This window comes from Rattus norvegicus, chromosome 1 (genome assembly GCF_036323735.1).
Source record: "Rattus norvegicus strain BN/NHsdMcwi chromosome 1, GRCr8, whole genome shotgun sequence".
In the NCBI taxonomy this organism is placed as follows: Eukaryota; Metazoa; Chordata; class Mammalia; order Rodentia; family Muridae; genus Rattus; species Rattus norvegicus.
The window spans coordinates 97926006-97942211 of record NC_086019.1 but is presented as its reverse complement, the minus strand read 5'-3'; positions in this window follow the sequence as shown (position 1 = coordinate 97942211).

Genomic DNA, 16206 nt, shown 5'->3' with positions numbered 1-16206 from the left:
ATCCTTTCTCCCAGTCTTCTTCCTGCTGTTGCCCCTCATGTCTGTCATGCCGAGGGACTGTATGTCCTGTGACTATGTGTCCAGCCTATGACATGAAGAAAGGACTTTACAAAGCTGGGTGTCATTGAATAAATATCCGAATTCAGGCACATCGATCAGTATAAGAAGCTAGCTGGAAAACCATAAGAAATAATGCCAGCATTCTAATAAAATCTCTCCTCTGGGGATCCTCCCTAGCCCACGTACATATCATCTCACTGGGTTGCAGCAGAAAGAAGGGGGTGATCAGTTACATATGAACCCAATAACCTTATCAGCGTGTCCTGGATGGCTTTTGTTGCCAAGCTCCTCCACGATGGGCTGAAGATGCAAACAGAGGAACCTTTTAAAGTGGTCTCTCCATGCACCCAAGAGCTGCCCTCCAAACGAGGAGTTAATTAATTGCATGGTCACCGTGGACACACTTCAGGTCAGCAGACACTCATAAAGAGCACGGAGAGGCCCTTGCAAAGGTGAAAAGGCATTGCCTCCAGGTTTTAATTGGTGTCTTTTCTAAAGGATGGCCACACTACTCAGTCAGCAGAGCATTGTGACATGTGTAACAGGACCAACACACCTGCCACACAGCTTTGTGCCCTGTTCAGGCTGTGAAACGTGACCTTAGAGGAGGATGGGGGCATCCAAAGTGAAGCATCTGGGAAGTTGCTCCATCAGTCCCCTCTACAGGAAGCCTCTGCATGGCTGGTCATGATTCTGAGAATCCAAGGCCTTGAAATAGCTGTGTCTCTTCCTCTCACTTCAAACTCTGAGTCTAGGGATGTTTTACAAATATCTTGAGTTCATTCTTTAAAAGTTTGTCTCCTCCCTCCTCTGGGACATCCACTGCTCCACTATGTGGACACAAGACCAGAGCTGAGGCCTATGAGTCAGGAAGGGCTAGCAAAAGTCTCTTGTCCCATCACCCACGAAGGGCTCTGGGTCACCTGGGGATTAAGATGGCGTTCACTTTAATCACAAAGAAACTTAAGAAAGCAAGCGTAGGGTACAGAGGGTTACACAGTTGGGCCCTCTGCACACTCTTAACCATCCCTAGCCAGAGGGGTCTTATCCTATAAGCTTTGTGCTACACTCTACTGTCAGCAACTGTCTTTTCAAACATATCTCGTGGAGCTCTCTTTAGCTGTTTGCATAACAGGCATACCCGCTGGGTTGCAGCTGAGCTCAAAGCAACATCTGAGGAAGACCCTGGTCATCCGAGCACAGTCCGTCTGTCTGACCCACACAACCGGCCCCCATTCTTTGAATGCCTGGTGCGTAGAAAGCAATTTTGGAACAACAGGGGGAAAAAATTCAAAAGTATAGATCGCTTAAAAGTGACTTTTGGAACTGAATGGTGTGGTGCATGCCTGGGACCCCCACACATGCGAACCTAAAGCAGGAAGGTCATTGAGAGTTCGGGGAAAGCCTGGGCTACAGAGAGAATTCAAGGACAGCCTGTGCTACACAGTAGGAACCCTCTCCATCTCAAGACAAAGAGAGGATGGAAGCTTTCAGAATGGGGCCACCCTGGGTCTGTATCTACACCCTCCCAAGACTCTACACTCTAACCCCCACACCTCATATACCCCCCTTGGCTGAGCAAAGTGCTATGGGCTATTAATTGCACCTACCACCCAGATGTCACCCCAAAGTCCAAGTTTGCTGCCCAGGGTCTACATCTTCAGGTCACAGCCATGGGTCACCAGGAAGGCAGCATCCTGGTCCATTTCTATGTCTTGGAGGTTACAACATAGTCAACCGGCTGACATTTTCCTCTGCCTCGCAGAGGCAATAAAAGCAGCTGGCCTGCACTGTGTATCCTGCCCGCCCTGCTAACGAGAGACATTCCTTTCGGTTTCTGCGTTGTGTCACAATCTCTGACAAGAACTGGAGCACACAAAAACAGTATCTTGGCACCAAGAGAATGACCATCACTTAAAAAGATGAAACCCCCAGGGACACGGGAAGGGTAAGATGTCACGGAAGATACGCAATAGAAAGCCAGCCCCTCCCAGGTCTCGGAGACCCTCCGCACAAATCAAGTCATGTTTGCTCTGCATCCGTCAAACTTCAAGGCAGGTCCTGCCAAACTTCCCAGATCCAAACCAACCACTCAGGTCAGAGTTTAGTGTTTCTCCACATCTCCTGAGCGAGGCATGGTTAACATCTTGGAGAATCATGATTTGCGTTTTACTTTCCACTTTTGATAATTATTTGAATTCCCTGTGTACAGGGAAGACAGGATTCTCTCTTTGGGATATCTCTTCCCTTTGTTTGTACCAGGAAAGGACTTGACGGAGAAGAAGCTTTTCCAAAGTGCTTTGGCGATGACATTAAGGACAAAGCTCTGGCCAATATGCATGTGAATGGAATCCCCAGAACCCAAGTGAAAGTTTAAAAGGTATTGCCACTGCCTATTCCCAACAGTGAGGAGGTGGACACACACAGAGGATCCTACTGGGCGAGCACTGGCTAGAGCGGCCAAATTAGAGACCTCCAAGCTTTGCAGTGAGAGTCTACCTCAGTAAGGAAAATGGAAAGTAACTGAGAAGATGACCGCTGTCAATCTCTGCCTCAATACACACAAGCACACACGCGCATGTCTACCCACACACATTCTTTCAAAAAAAGAATAAAGAAAAAATCTTTTAAAGAAATATTTGAGCCAGGTATGGGGGCACATGCCTGACATTCCAGCACTTTGGGAGGCTGAGACAAAAGAGTCACAGGTTCAAATCCAGCTTAGGCTATAGAACAAGTTCAAGGCCATCATGTCCTAAACCACATGAGATTCTGCCTCAGGTAAATATTTTAAGGAGACTGAAATGTTAGCTACCCTGCCATGATTTGCTTATGACACAATATAGACGTGAAATTGAATCGTCATGCCATACCTCATTATATATACAACAAAAAGAATAATAAATAGGAAAAATAGTTGTTTAAAAAGGCTAGTGCCTCTGAGCAATGTGTGGAGTCAGCATTGTAATAGGTAAATGTAACAGCTTCAAATTTCAGGTCCTTCCCAAAAGCACGATGCAGAAGAGCATCTGCGAGCCAGAGGTGGTGGCACACGCCTCTCATCCAAGGGCTCTGGTCGCAAGTTCAAGCCCAGGCTAGGAAATTCAGGGATAACATATCCCTATATAAATAAGTAAATAAATGAATAAGACAAAAAGTTGAAGATAGACACATATGGTCCTAGGACATTTAAGCGTTTTATTATATAAAGCTTGTGCACATATGCATATAAATATGTATAAATTGAATACTACATCTATTGTCATAAGTGCCTTGCCTGGTGACACATGAGAAGGCCACACTAACTGAACACTGTGGCTTATTTGTGTATTTGGACTCTTGCATTAAGGGAAGGTCAGCATGCTCTTCCCTGGGGAGGGCTCTCTCTCTCTCTCTCCCACTCTGCCTTCCTTAGTTACCTGTCCATCTTTGTCTAGAGTTGAGGCCTCTTGGGCTTTCCTCCCTACACAGTAGCATATCTACTGGGTTGTCCTTGTTCGGCCCATGTTTAGGCAGCCATGTTGGTTTATGAGCTTAGCTTCTGACATTCCTAGGAGACTCAATCTCACAGCAACCCTCCTATGCCTATGACATTCACAATCATTCTGCCTCCTCTCCTAAAATGATCCCTGAGCCCTCGGTCAATTCTGAATCCATACATTATATAGGCCAAACAGATTGGTTTTGTGTATTTAGGAGTGTGTGTGTGTGTGTGTGTGTGTGTGTGTGTGTGTGTGTGTGTGTGTTCGCATGTGCACACATACACACACACACACACACAATTAAAGAAAAAGAAGTGACTTTGAAAGAGGCACATGGAAAGGTTTGGATGGAGAAAGGAGAAGGGGAAAGAATTTAATTATATTATTATCTATTAAAAAAGGACTTTAAATCAGTGTTGGTCATTCAGTTGTCTAAAGTCTGTGGAAATGTTGTCATTGTCACAGTAAGAGTACAAGGCCAGCAAAGACCAGAACCACAAAGAGGCACAAACAAAATCCTATACTTCTGTGTTGCCTAAAAGTCTCTGGATTTGGGGGTATGAAGAGTTGAATGGGCCCCTAGGTTCACCTAAGACGCCTGGTTTTTCTGGCCTGTGTCTGTCTCCCTGACAGAGTCCAGTTACCTCTTGTTTGCAGAGCTGACACCCGAGGTCATTTCACATTAGGTCCAACTGGAAGTGAGGCTACCTTGGCAGAGCATGCTGTCCTTAATAATTCTGCCCAAGACATTTCCCCCCAAACCTCTGAGGTCCACATGGGAGAGTACTCTGCTTCGTCTGAGACCTACCCAAGTCTGGGGAAGTACAAAGTTCCTCTGGAGAGATTTGTGAAGATTTATAGCATCCTGAGAAGATGTTCCCTATGGCATCTACCCAGCAGACGCCCATACGGGCACCGAGTTCACTCTCTACAATCCACTGACATCGGTGTAACTGTGAACCAGAGGCTACTCAACTCTATGAGAGCTGCAACTACATCTCCTACCTAAAGCCGGGTGGGAACGAGACACATAGAACAGGCCCAGAGCCCTACACTCAGAGGCCCTGAATCCCTAGCAAGATATGTCCCTGTCTTCTGGGTCACAAGCCAGGGCCTCTGCTGGCTTAAACACACACCTGGACTATGCATAAGAACACGAGCTATGGGCTGAGAGGTGACAGAACTCCCTTCCCCCATCTTCATAAGAGCAGCCACCTGTCTTCCAGCCCAGCATGAATACCAGGCCATTTTATAAAATGCATATAAATGAGGCTTATATAGATATGGGAATCAGGACAGAGGATCCCAACTGTCCCCACCCTCCCCAGTGATGTCAGTCTCCATATAAGCATTTTGCTTGCACCTCACAAGAGAGGAGAGAGACCCATCCAAACGGTTCTTCCAGAGAAAGCTAGAGAACAGAGATGCGTGCTTAGGAAAAGAGGGTTCTTCGAGTATGAGGAAGGGCAAGGAGACAGGAGACAAGTGTATGTATGTCTGTGTCTTTCAACTAGGCAGTTCAATCTCGGGTTATTTTATTTGACAAATAAAACTAAATTGCATATTTATGGGCTAATGATGTGAGATATTGCTCTTTTATTCGGATCCACAGCTGCTTAAAGACCAACTGTAAATATTCCTGGGACTTTTTGCAAGTTGCTCTGACAAAAGGAGTGAGTTGAGAGTCGGGCCTTACCTTTCTATTGACAACAGTGCTGCCTCACTCAAAGTCAAGGGCAAAGTCAGCACGTACCTAGCTAGACTGAAAGGCCAAGCGATGGGGTTGAGATGTTGAATGCCGTCTGCAGCTGCTGGGTACCAGGTTCCCTGAGCTGGCTGGAGCAGACAATATCTAATAATTGCCAAGAAGTTAGTTGGTCACCAGGAAGAAAGATACAGAGTGGCCTGCTCATTCCTGGATCTGAGATTGCTGCCCACACCCCAGTTTTCAACCGGTAAACATTCATCTCACTAAAGGACTATGTGCTCGATGCTGGATGAAGTTGTATTTAGAGAATCGTAATGTGTCCTCTGTCATTTAATGTAACCATTCTTGTCACCAAAAGTAGGGAAGGGGGAGTCTGGGCTACCTTGTCTGGAAAGAGAGAAGATCTCTGGGAGGGAGGGAAGGAAAAAGGGAGGGGGAGGAAGGAAGGGAAGAAAAGAGAGAGAGAGAAAGAGAGGAGAGGAGAGGAGAGGAGAGGAGAGGAGAGGAGAGGAGAGGAGAGGAGAGGAGAGGAGAGGAGAGGTGAGTCTGTGTATCCCATCCAGAGGACATTAGTGGAGTGGGTAGATGAGGAAGCTAACCGTAGACTAGGCGACAGAAGTGCTGGACAGATGCTGTATTCTCAAGCATCAAGAGTTGCTAAGCTTTTTCTCTTGCCTCTTGACAGGAGTGAGCAGTCAGAGCAGGAATTATGGTTTGAATTTGGAAGGCCCCCACCAGGCTCATATTTCCAGTGCCCACTCTCCAGCGTCTGTTGCTGGGGGGGTGGGGCTATGGAGATGTTAGGAATTGGAAGTTGGTTTTCAGAAGCATGCCATTAAGAGAGGGTCTTAGAAGGTGTCTCCCACTGCTATGATCAAACATCACGACCAAAGCAACTTGGAGAAAAAGGGGGTTTATTTCAGTTTACTGTTCCACATCATGCTTCTTGGCACTCAAGGCAAGACCCTGGAGGCAGAGAGCATGGAGGAATTCAGCTCACTGACTTGTTTCCCATGGTTTGCCGAGCCTGCTTTCTTATAGCACCCAGGACCACCTACCTTCCCAGGGGCAGCACCATCTATGCCCACATCAATCATTATTTTAAAAAAATGCTCGACAGACTTTCCCATGGGGCAATATGGTGGGTGTGTTTTCTCTTGTTTCCGGATGATTCTAGCCAACCAGCTATACGGTATAACAGCTGTCTCCAGCTGTGGTTTCAGTGTTGTAGCCACCACAACGCAGCAGACTCCACCAAGTGCTTTTACCACCGTAACCTCCACTCTGTGGTGCTGGACTGAATTTCTGAAACCATGTACCCAAATAAAGCCTTCCTCCCTCCTGTCAGTCAGCACTTTGTCATGGAGGGAGGAGGAAGAAGATGTGATCATATGGTTCTGGTAAAATAAATGCCACACAATGAACCCATGTCCCACCTTTCCATGGTCTGAAGCTGAGTGTACCCAGGGACAACAAGATGAGTTTGGGAAAGGCACACAGCACAGGTGAAGGCCCAGGAAGACCCCATTGCTAGCAGGCCATCTGATAAACAGGAGTAGTTTATTAGATGCATCTGGCGCAATATATCTCTCAGGTTAATGATGACCCAGACCTATGTCACTCAAACTTAAACATAACGTCTCTGCTCCTGAAGCCAATCACAGACCAGGGGTCCACTCAAGGAGTCAGGCATGTGCTGGTGGGGATGGAGGCCTATGTAACTTGAATGTGTAAGAAACAGAATTAACCTTAAGTCACTTTGGGGCCAACCCATTTTTGCTAGAGATCCAGGTGAAGACACATCTAAGAGTTGTGGTCCTATAGCACTGCTGGGTGGTCCCCAAAGCTGCAGCATTAACTAGCTGGGACGGTGGCTCTTGCTTCTAACAGTTTTCCTGTACTCATGATGATGAACCATCTCTTACCGAGCTGCTCGCCCAAAGTTAGCAAGAACTGGTTCAGGTCTAATGGCTCCATGGACTGTACCTAAGCACTTGAAGGGGTCTGGGGAAGCCTAGCCCTGACCCCTGACTCTCTGGGGTCTTGTAAAACTATCTCACACATGAGGCTGAGGTCACCTGAAAACAACCAGATCGAAGAAGATGGACTCTGGGCAGAAATCTCTGGTCTTTTCCTAATTGGAGTATAGTACACTGCCATGGCACCTCCAGATCTACCCAGAGCCTCACAGGGTAGTCAAGGGAGATGAAGAGAAAGGGGGTGTTCCCTTTCCATTCCCAGTGGCAGAATGTTTTGCTCTAGTATCAAGGATGGAAGCTTGGACCCAGAGTTCCAGAGACTTTAAGCTAGTCCAGTCACACTCGATTTCCACACGGAGTATGGTAGTTTGAATGAGAAGTGCCCCCCACCCCATAATGTCAGACATTTGAACACTTGGTCTCCAGTTGGCTGTTTGGGAAGTTTTGGTGGTGCAGCCTTGCTGGAAGAAGTGTGTCACCAGAAGCCAGCTGACTCTCTCCGCTTCACGCTCGTGTTTGAAGATATGAGCTCTCCGCTCCAGGTTCCCGCCACAATGCTTGCTGATTGTTGCTATGCTTGCCGGCCAGCATGGGCTCCTATCCCTCTGATACTGTAAGCCCAGATCCACTCTTTCTTCTGTAATGCCATGGTCATGACGTTTTATCACAGCAACAGAGAAGTAACTACTACAGGGAGATTCTGCACATCTCAAACAAGATGGCGGGGTATGATCGGGCCACCAGCCTCAGCCCCACCGTGCATGGGAAATTCCTCATGATGGCTACTCCTCCTCGGCCTTTAGCCTCATCAGATCTGGCACATTCCCCAATACCCACACGCGTAAGAAGTTTCCGGAAGACGGGACTATCCTCACCCTACAGAGAAGAGAGGAGTCGGAGGCAAAGATGGCCGTAACGAGGGAAGCCATGTCGCCATATGGAGCATAGGTGGCCAGTGGGATGCCTGACCGCATTTCAGGAACAGAAGTGTTGCTTACCTGTGGGGTAGCTCTCGGGAGCCCCTGTTGAATTGTGAGTCTTTGTAAAAACTACCCTTTAGGCTCTCTGAGAAGTGTTAAGCTTGAGATCTTGCCATTTGAGCTCAGCCACCGTGGCTTTGGGAAAAGATGAGAAAGGATATCCACACGCAGTGACCTACGTGTAAGTGGCAAACACTGAGCCAGTTGCTGTCTGTGTTTCAGCATCGGCAATGTGAGTCAAGGTCACTGTGCATCTGTAGCCCGCTTCTCTTTGACACTGTAAGTGCCTTATCCAATAATACTCTGTGAGCCTCCCTCCTGGTGTCTGTTGGACATACAACCTATTGTGTCTCCTGTTCCAGATTATGGTTATGCATCTCAGGGCCACCCATTCTACCCGGATGGGCCTTCTGACCATCACCTCACTTGCTTACCTCCACTGAATGAACGCCCCTGCTCTTCTCTGCTCCCACTGCTACTTAGATGGGCTTCTATGCCTGCTTCTTCCCCCTTCCAGAATGATGGGCACTGGTGTCATGCAAAATCTAAGACATTAGAACCTGGCTTTCTAGGCCATGAAGTATCAGACTGAAGTCACCTGATGGCACAGTACGTTCCAGAACACCAGGGCTCTTTTGAAAGGAATTCTTGAAAGACATTCACAACAGGAAGTTTACTGTAGACAGAATATTCCAGAACTGAACTTACCAAAGGTCTCATTTGGCCACAGAGAGTTAAACAGGTAGGCATGGAAGGCCATACAGGAAATATGTGTTTTGTTTGAACAGATAGTGATGTCAGCTTCTGTTACAGATTCATTATACAAACCTGGACATATTAGTGGCTCTTCAATTGAATTTGGAAACAAGAAGGAAGGTTCTGGACAGTCTTGTAAGTAGTGAATGCACGCAATGCCACAGTAACAGTCCCCGGGGGTCACAGAGAGAGGTGCAACAGAGTTTTTCCAATGCTCATCCCCTCGGGCCCTCAGCAGGTCCTCACATGCCCATAGCCAGGCAATCATCATCCTTTCCGAGCTTTCAGGTCACAAGGAGAAAGTTTAAACCATGAGGAATTCCCAGAGATTGGCCACTGGGCCTGGGAGAGGCAACCTTTTGTCTTTTAGTCCAAATCACAAACACAAGAAGATTTCCAAAGGTGCAGCCCCAAAGCAGGGGCCCTCCCCTGTGAGTCTCCAGGGGCCTGCAGGAGCTCCATGAGGAAGCCTGGGGCAGGGACCAAGTTCCTGTTAGCCTTCAACACAGAAAAGCAAGCTCCTGAGAGCCAGGGACCCTGGTCACATCCTCTGGGAACCCATCATGGCTGGCCAGGGCACAAGACAGGAAATCTGAAATAATGTCGTGCTGCATGAGGAAATGCACAAGTCACCTACCACCCAGCAGGCTCTTCTGCTGCTGCCTGCTGTTACTGCTTTTTTTCTTCTTCTATTACAAGTTTTCCTATCACTTCTGGAAAAGGCCTTGCCGATCACCTGAAATGTCTTTGTTTTTAATTTGATCTTGGCCTATATAACCAAAAGCAAGTGTACATGGTACTCATACATTTACACACGCATATACACACGTACTCACCACATAAATACCTGAGGAGAATGAGGGAGGTAAGAGATTTTGAGACTAAACTGTAGGCCATTTAGTCAAAGGCAAAGGTCAGGTTAAAAAATGGCTTTAAAGATGGTTTCTGAATGATTACTTTTTGATCTGAAACTAAAAACCAAGTGTCCTGGGTGTTTTGTCTGGTGCCCCGTGGGTGATTTTATTTTTATGTTACAAATTGACCACTGTATTCAAGCTTTTGTCTTCTTAGCATCCTACAGATGCAGCTCTAAGGTAACTGGTTTTGCTTTTGTTGTGTTTTGGCTTGAGCATTTCTTTTTTTTTCTTTTCTTGAAAGTCTCAATAGTAACTCAGACTGGCTGGAAACTCACTATACAGCATAGACTGACCCTAAATTCTCAATCCTCCTGCCTCAGCTTCCCAACAACTGGTACTACAAAAGCATGCCCCGAAATGCTCCACTGAGAGGCCTTTTAATAGATGTGTACTATTCCATGGAGGGATGCTCTTTCGCTGCTCCACGATGACCTCAACATTTGAAAAATTGTCCTTAACGGGATTGCTTAGTAAATTCCCGTCCTCAACAAAAGAAACAGAAGACGGTAAGATTGTCTCCTTCCTGCCTCTTTAAATTAGCTGTCATGGCTTGAGCAGAAGTCCACGGCAGGAGAACCCATCACTCAGAAGGGCAATCCCCAGAGACCAGGCTGTAGCAGGTGTCCCAAATATAAAGTGAGAATGAAAAAAGGAATTGTAAAAGCCCCAGCACCGATGAAAACAGAACAATGGAAGGTCCAGGCTGCCTGCAATAAGTTTTGAATACTCACTTCTGTGAGACTTCATGGGGAGTCATTTGCCAAACCCTGCACTGGTGTGATTATTTTCGCACGCACACCCTGGCCCCTTTCTTTTTTTTATCAGTTATATTTCCGACTTCATCCACATTGAAAACACAAAAGCAAAAGGCTCCATAGCCGCTGACATTACAGAACGGCATCAGACTCGTTTTACCAACCATTTAACTCCCTCTAAGGACCACGCTCGGAGACACGGACTCGTTGATGGGCGCTGTACAAAGGTCAGTGATTTGGAGGCTCTTTCCCACAATTTACCAGGATTTTGGCATTTGTAAGCATCCATAGGACAGCTCTCTAGCAAGCTAACCTTGACAGTGAATGGGATAAATAAACCTTCAATTTACCCCCTCCAGCTCTCGGCGAGCCAGGCTGGTCCCCGTGGAACCTTCACCTGTCCATATCGTTCAAGTGCCTGCAACTTGCAACTGACGAGCGCCCACAGCTCCGAGGCCCAGTGACAAACACCATCTAACAGATAAGGCTTCTGGAAAGTCAAAGCCAATACCACTTCCATTGAAAATTTAATGCCGGCCCCATCTCTGCCCATCATTCTTCTGACTGTTGCGCGCGTCCCGAGAGGCCCTTGAAGCTAAAACACCGCTCTATAACAGGTAATGACGTGGCATTTAATGATACTGTCCAAAGTGATCCCGGGCTTTGGGAAGTAATGTACACTCATGTACCAGATAAGCACTGCCAAACGTACTGAGCCCTTGTATCTTTCACAGCCCTGTCACCAGACACAATGTGACACATCCCCGGCCATCCTACCTGCTCCTCCTCTGACCCCCACCGTCAGACAGAAGGCTCCGAGTCCGCAGAGCAGAGCCTGTAAAGGAACTGCCGCCGCCGCCGAGGTAGATGGTAGCAAATCTGTAATTAAGTATTCGCAGCTCTTTAATACTTCAGTGCCCCCGGATTCCCTACTAAAATCTATGAATTATACCTCATTGAAGAAGGCCCTTAATCGACTCTGACATGTTTTATTGGAAGCAGAAAAAATGTTTCAGGATGATAGATAAGGTTAAAAATGTTGCCACTCTGATCATTTACTGTAGTGCCTTGGAAAAAAAAAAAAAAAAAAAAAAAAAAAAAAAAAAAAACCTCCAAAGCCAAAACCCATTTGCATCATCCATCAGACGCGATAGGAGAAGGATGGCTTATCTGACAGCCCTTTTCAGCCAATGGGACGGAAGGCACATTTTCAATTTTTTAACAAAGTTATGCTGTTTATGTAGATAAAGCGGAAATCACGGTAGTTTTCCTGCAGCGTGCTACAAGGCCTGTCAATGTGACTTCACCTCTGGTGTGGCCAGCTTTTAAAACAGCCCCAGGGCTCTGGTGGGCCGTGGCCTGAGGCGAGGCTTCAGTCTCAATACCTTCCTCTCCTTAGGGTTGGTTCCTCCCACAAAAGTCATCATGGGAAATATGCAAATGAACAACAGCTTCCGGAAGCTGGTGCTGTGTGACTGAGGCCACGGATGGAAATCCGTGCATTGGCTTGGGTGGCCAGTCAGGTCTCTTCATCTTTGGGCCACATAAACCAAAGTCCCAAGGAAAAAGGCTGGAGGCCATGTCGGCCCTGCTCTGTGAAGTACATATGATTTTAAAGGGTTTAACCTCTGCCCACGGCCCTGACCTGTGGAGGGGCTCATCCTGTATGCTTGGTGGGGTTGTCATACTAGCAGCAAGCTTTCATATCCTACAGGCTGACCATCACTTACTTGGTGTTTACAGTTCCAAGTACTGAGGATTTGGAATTATTTCAAGTGTGAGGACACTTGCATTGTATTATTAACTGGGTTTGCTACCAAAGTCAAATTAAGGGATAAAGGACTTACTTTGCTCATGGCTTTAGAAGTTTCTATCTATGGTCGTATGAGTATATATCCTGGGGCAGTGCAGCCTGGGGCACAAGTGTGGGTTGGAGAAGTTCCTTCATGCTAGACAGGAAGCTGGCTCTGAGGAAGAGACTGGGGATCAGGTTTAACTTTCAAGTTCCTCTAGTTAGGTTCACCTCCTAAAGTTTCCAGAACTTCCCCAAATCCCATCACTGGCCAAGGACAAGCTGTTAGGGACATTTCCTATTTAACTACAACCTCCATATATTAAATTCCTAGAGAAGTTCTCAGTGACAAATACGGGAGTCAGCATGTACCTTTTACAGACTGTGCCGTAGCCTAATGGTAAACTGTAGGGTAGGATTTTGTACGTGAAACAAAGTTTGTTGGGATAGTTTTCCATTTGTGACTTTATAGTGGCATTCATACAAATTCCTGATCTTGAGTCATGTCAGATTTGGAGATGTTCAACCTGTGGTAACCGGCATTGAAAATTTAGGACAGTCCATATGAAAACATGTGGATTTTCTTAAAAGTAAAAGAAAAAATCCTAACCTTTCTAAACTGATTCTAAGTAAGAACATTCCATACATAGGTCTGGCGATCATTGAGACTCAGGGTCCTGGAAGATCTAACAAACCATCATAGACATGAAGAAGTCAATTTTGGTGTATCCTTTCTGGGCCTGTGTACAGGAATGTTCACTCATGGATGAGTGTACATCTGTGCAGGGACACATGTACATGTGTGTGCATAGGCCAAAGGACAATCTCAGGTGTTGTTTCTGACTGAACTTGGAGCTCACAATTGGGCTGGTTGGCTAGCCAATGAGACCCCAAGGATCTTCCTGTCTCTGCCTCCCCACTTCTGAGATAATAAGCAGACAGCTCCATGCCTGGATTTTTCATATAGATTCTGGACTCTAACTTAAATCCTTGCACTTACAAGATAAGGGCTTTGCCTACTAAACTCTCTCCCCAAACTTGACACGGTGTCTTGGATAGGACACTGTAAAGGGGAATTAATGGAAAACCAGCAGAATCCAAGTAAAATCTGTATTTAATGACACTGACATATTAATCTTGACCAATGTGTGAAAGTGGGGAATCCGTAGCATCATAAGGTAATATCATTCTAGCATCTTAGAAAATCTAAACTTATTCTTCAATCAAATTTTTTGTGTATGAGAGAGAAACGCTAAGAGAAGAGGAGCTTGTGTTTCTATTCCTCCCTACCTCACTCCCTGGTTTCTGGTTTGGGTGCCCACATTTTGGAGCCTTTTACATTTGTGGGTCTCTCCCTTTGCTCCACAGAGCTGAATGTCACCAATAACCCCAAATGATGTGTTTTGTGGTGGAAACATCCCTGACCACTAGACTCGAGACTAGTCCCTCTCCTTGGTTTAGAGACTTTGCTCTGGGAAAAAGAGACGAGACACAGAAGGCCCTGTTTCGGCAGTTTGTTCCCTTCGTCTGCTACTGACCAGAGCAAAGGAAATTGAGCATCAGATTTGCTCAGTGGCAGTGTTATTGACCTTGTGACAGCTCTTGCATTGACTCACAGCTGCCCGCCAGCCTATTCTCCAATGATGCTCTCTCATGGCTGCCCTATCGAACAGCCTAGAAGAATGAAGCTTTCGCACCCACTTTTGCCCAGATCAGAGCTCCCAGTAGCCTTGGGAGGAAAGTTGTACAAAGCTGGGGAAGGCAGAGGGAAATGCTTAGTTACCAGGTGTATTAGCCAGGGTTTTAGAACAAGTCTCTCTCTACATATAGAAAGGGATTAATTAGGATTACTTATAGGTTGTAGTCCAGTTAGCCCAACAATGGCTGGCTGTGAGCAGAAAGTTCAAGAACTCAGTTGTGGCTGGATGTCTCAGCTGCAGTTCAGTAGATGCTGGAATCCCAAATAAGTAGGCTTCAATGCCAGCAAAGGAATGGACACAGTACCGGGGTGAGGCCAAGCAGGCAAAGAGCAAAAGCTTCCTTCTTCTATGGCCTTAAATAGATTTCCAGCAGGAGGTGTGACTCAGGTTAAAGTTGTGTCTTCCCACCTCAAGGTCAGGATTAAAGGTGTGTCTTTTCGGGGTTGGGGATTTAGCTCAGTGGTAGAGCTCTTGCCTAGGAAGCGCAAGGCCCTGGGTTCAGTCCCCAGCTCCCAAAAAAAAAAAAAAGTGTGTCTTTTCCCAGTTTGAAAAGATCTGGATTAAAGGCTCAAGTTTGTGTCTTCCTAATTCAACAATCCAGATTAGAAGTGATCTTTCTACTTCAAACCAAGCCAAAAAAAAAAAATTATTCCCTCACAGGTATGCCCTCCATTTTGGTGTTTTAATTCCAGATGTAATCAAGTTGACAACCAAGAATAACAATCACAACAGGTCTACTGGCTTGTTTTATATCAACTTGACACAAACCAGAGTTATCTGAGAGGAGGGAGCCTCAGCTGAGAAAATGCCTTCATAAGATCAGTCTACAAACAAGCTCGTAGGACATTTTATTAATTAGTGATTGATGTGGGAGGGTCCAGTCCATTATTATGGGTGGTGCCAACCCTGGTCTCATGGTCCTGGGTTCTTTAAGAAAGCAGGTAGAGCAAGCCACGGAGAGCAAGCCAGTAAGCAGCATCCCTCCATGGCCTCTGTTCCTGCTTCCGGGTCCCTGCCCTATTTGAGGTCCGATCTGCAATGCTATTGATAATGAACTGTTGTTGCATGGAACTGTGGATGAAATAAGCTCTTTCCTACCCAAGTTGTCTTAGTTAGTTAGTTAGTTAGTTAGTTAGTTAGTTAGTTAGTAATAGTAACCCAAATAAGGTGGTTAGGGCTTTTCAAAGTCTCACCTGGAAAACATTGAAATTTCACCTCTTCTCAGAGGTTCCAATGTAGAAGGTTTGGGGGTACAGCAGGCTTTGGGGTACAGCCCAGAAATTGGCATTTGTCATGGGTTTTAAGTGATGCTGAGTTTCGGGAATCAGATGCCACATGTGAACCACTGTTGGCGGCAATGGAAGCTGTGCTTGGGCTCCTCTGAGAGACAGATCCAGTAGGATAGTGACAGGTAACCAGGTAGGTAGGTAGATGAGTGATAGGTGACAGACATCTGGATGGTTTGTAACCTACTTCCGTCATCACCGTGAGAGATCAAGTGATATAATTTAAGGAAGGAAAGGTTTACTTTGGCTCGTGGGCTTCAAACATTTTAATCCATCCTAGATAGAAGGGCAGAGCAGGGCAGGGCAGCTCACGCCATAGTGGAGGAGAAACAGGGATGGATGAAGCCTGGTACTCAGCTGGAATCTCATTTCCCCTGTTTTCACTCTGTCTGAGTCCCTAGACCAGGGGATGGCGTTGCCCACACTCAGGGTGGGTCTCCTCACTCCCAGTCCTTTCTGGAAGTGTCGTAGATATACTTGGGGAATCCTTCCCTAATCTCCTACACTTTTCTAAAACCAATGGAGTTAACAACATAGACTACTCACCATAGATGGGTAAGAGAGGGATGGGAGAAAAGGGAGGGAAGGAGGGAGAGAGAGGTTAATTGTATGTACGTGGATGGATAGATAGAGAGATAACATGGAGGGAAAGTACTATGGTTTACATAGGAAATGTCCTTCACAGAAATGCTAAATGCATATTTTTCCAGTTAGTAGTACAATTTTGAAAGGTCCTGGAAACTTTAGAAGAAGGTTGCTGGAGTATGCCTGCGAACATTGTACGTGGTCTT